The sequence below is a fragment of the Chenopodium album genome, chromosome 5, assembly GCF_948465745.1.
Source record: "Chenopodium album chromosome 5, dcCheAlbu1.1, whole genome shotgun sequence".
NCBI classification, from domain to species: domain Eukaryota; kingdom Viridiplantae; phylum Streptophyta; class Magnoliopsida; order Caryophyllales; family Amaranthaceae; genus Chenopodium; species Chenopodium album.
The window spans coordinates 72,299,390-72,303,233 of NC_137838.1; the positions used below are offsets into that span (position 1 = coordinate 72,299,390).

The 3,844-nt window shown below is 32.9% G+C and overlaps 1 pseudogene; it reads right to left on the reverse strand.

The window, feature by feature from the left end:
- Positions 1-760: 760 nt before the first annotated feature.
- Positions 761-3,108, reverse strand: LOC145633109 (anthranilate N-benzoyltransferase protein 3 pseudogene; annotated as a pseudogene).
- Positions 3,109-3,844: the final 736 nt, after the last annotated feature.

Genomic DNA, 3,844 nt, shown 5'->3' on the forward strand with positions numbered 1-3,844 from the left:
GTTAAAAGTATCTACTAAGTTTAAAATACTACTATGAATTTTATCGTGTTACTTTTACGATCTGTAAGATTTGATTCGTGTTATTATTAATTTACAATTAAGCATTAAAGTGGGAGTAAGAGCAGTACAATAGTTGATGTGATTTGTCGATAATGTTTCAATTTTGTCTTTCGTTGTCAATCTTGTCATACTTAATTCAATACTAATCTAAGGTTATACAGAGTACAAATTTCCTTGATACATTTTCTATGGGCCGACAATTAGACTACGTAGCTGGCATGCCCATGTATTGTATTAAGATTCAGCATTCCGCGTGACATAAAAATCATGAGTTCAAATGTCATTCACCATCATGCTAAAGAGCGAGAGAGAGTATCATTTGTGTAACAAAAAAAAAAAATAAAAATAAAAATAAAAAAAGAGTTTTTATAAGAAAAAGGTGAATAAAGCTAAATAAGAGGGGAAAAAAAAAAGTGAAAACGTGGAGTAATTATTATTGTAGAGTTAAGGAGTACGATAAATAAGAAGAGATTAAGACAAAATTGACTAGAAAGAAAAAGGGAGTAATAGTATTAGACAATGTACAGCATTGAAATGCATCAAATAAAAATGAATAAATAGTTGACAATTTGACATTAATAATTCTTTGAATAAAAATTGAACCAAAGAAATTTCATATGGAGTACATTATTGTTTTCACACACTCAACCAACATAAAGAATCAAAACAAAAATGATTTAATTATTTCAAACTCTCCAATTTATAAACTAGGAGTAATTTGAAAGTCATTAATGTATTTCTCAAAGAGAGATATGTGATCATCAAAAAGCTTAATGTTCAATGAAATGGCACCCTCTTCTTTTGGGTTTGCTATAAAAAACGCTTGCCCCTCGTTTATAATTCCACCATGGGCCAATAAATTGGGCTTTCCCCAACCAAAATCTGCTAAATCAGTGGGTAGTTTGGCCCAAGAGTTTATCATGAGATTTGGACATGTAACATGTGGGGCCCCACGAACGATTGAATCTAGATCCGATTGTGATTCTAGGTAATCAATTGCCGATCTTAAGTACTCTGTGCTTTGAACATTCATTAGGGCTTCATGTATCTTACTCGCGGAGTACCATACCGGATTGCACGTGATATCACGTGCCTTAGCAATACAAGCAGTAAAGAAAATAACATTTCCAAAATACCCTTGTGGTAATGTGGGACACTTCAATCTTGATCGCCCATCTATGTGTATGTAGAGTTTCACGTCTTGATCACCTGTTAAACCACGTGCTTTGCATGTAGTTCGCCATACGTGCCCGGCTAGCACCTCGTATGTACTTAGATTGTAGGTTTGTGCCTTTTGGGGTTGTGATGTTGCTTGTAGTTTTATGTTGTTAATGTAAAGTTTACTGAAATTGAACATAAACTCCCTTGTGGTTGGAATCTCACCTGATATTATTGTAATATGAAGATTTTAGTCATCATTGTTTTATACGTAGTATTATATTACTATGACAATATCTTTCAAAAAAAAAAATATATATATTACCATGACAATATATAAGATACATAACATACATTTCCCCCAAAAAATAATAATAATAATAATAATAATAAATTAAAAAAAAAAAAACATAACAATATAACATACATTAGTGATACACAGACAACGAGACAATACAACACATATTATGCGATGCATGATCTAGAAAATACTTCCTCCGTTTTTTAATAGTTACAACACATAGTTTTTCACGGTATTTGAGAAATGTGGGGTTGACATGATATAATATACTTTAAAATGAGGTGAGTGGATGTTAGAAGTGTAATTTAGTGGGCCATGTGTTTTAAATAAGGATAATAATATATATTTTCTCTAATATAACTTTCCATTTACAATGTGTTGCAAGTATTGTAATATTTCCATTTTACAGAAGTGTGACAAGTATTAAAAAACGGAGTAAGTAAGACATTTTAAAGGGTCAATGTGCCCGCGTGTATACTATGCATCCGACAAACCTCACTCTGACAAGGTTATTAATTACAAGTAAAAAGTTCCCTCCTATTTAACATCTTTGACAAACCTCACTTTGAACATGTAACTACAAGAATAAAGTATAAAGATGTTTGTCAACGCATATAATTATTAACGAAAAAAATTTCCTTAAATTTAATGTAAATAATTATTATACAACTTTAATTTATACAAATACCTATTTAACACTTCATGATAAAAATAATTTTTTTAATATGCATGCTAAAATAATGATCAAACTTGATATGCAGTTAATAAAAACAATCGAATACATCAATTATTCTGAAATAAAAGAATTATTATAATCGATTAAAATAACTAAAACTATTTGCCGATCAAACTATAAGTTTATAAATAGAGGAAGTATCGCTAACCTGTAAGGGTCTTGGGTGTTAGAGGTGGCAAAGGTGGTTCATACTCCAAATGTCGAAACTTGATCTGAGTCGGGACACGAGGAGCAACGTAGACGGCCCGATCATGGAAGGGCTTAACGGGGAGGTCAAGCCCCCTAGCAACTCTTGCCCATGAGACAACAAAGTATGCCGATGCCAATGCATCAACTATATGGTGATGTGTGGCAAAACCCATGCATACACTACCACACTTGAACCGTGTGACTTGTACCATTAGTAAGGGAATTAACGACAAACCGGCTGAGTAATCGCACGTAGGGATCGCTACCTTGCGAAACCCGGCACCTAAGTCCGCAAGCGTATGCGTTGTTTCCACGTCTACGAACAATGCTCCGGCCGCATTGCAATCGATTTCGAATCGACCATTCTCATCGTTCATTTTTAGTCTTCCCGCTATCGGATAAAATGGTACTAAAACTTTACTTAAAGACTCCTTTAAAAGTTTTGCGTCGAAAACTTTGTGACCCATTTTATTTTCTTTAGGACTATAAACGGCTACAACGTCGGAGTGGGAGTAGGGCGCACGTATCATCATGTCTAGCCTCGAGAGCCAAAGACTTCCCTTCGGAGTCTCCTCGGCCGGGCGCACCATGGTCGACTCTCTTACGTTCACGCTCATTCTTAGGTGATTCAATTTTATGTTTAAAGCTTAAGATGTGCTTAACAATGGAGGGCTTATAAGTTGGTGCATGGGATGCACTTCATATATAGTCTTTTTAGATTGGTCAATAGTTTGGCTACCATACATATTATATATTATAAAAAATTTAAATTATAAATGTGCGTGAAAATCATTATTGCTCCATATTATATTATTGGTGATATACTTGAAGTATTCTATTAAAATGTGCTGAACGCAACTTGGTAGTTTATCGTCTAAAAATACTAATTGCCGAATAAAATCATATCTCTGACCATATCTATTATGTACAACTATGAAGTTAAATATAGTATATATATATATATATATATATATATATATATATATATATATATATATATATATATATATATAGTACTAAAAGCATGTTCTTTTTTTTAATATACATTGGGCTACCATGCATAATTTAAAATATAATAGAAAATTGCAAAAGATAGGCATACATGTTCAATATTGTGGCATTAAATTTTTTTTAATATACATTGGGGTACAAGTAAGCTTATCTTTGTTCTTTTGCTTATCATGGTTATTGTTCATTTATTCATCAAAATACGCAAAAAATGCTTTGAGTGCAGACAATTAGGGGTGTAAATGAGCCAAGTCGAGTCGAGTATTACCTTGTTCATGTTCAAGTTCATTTAACTTAGGCGAGTTCGAGCGCGATCCTAAGCTTTCAAGCGAGCTCAAATTATTTCTGTTCAAGCTCGGCTCATTTAGTACACTATATGTTCACAAACGGTT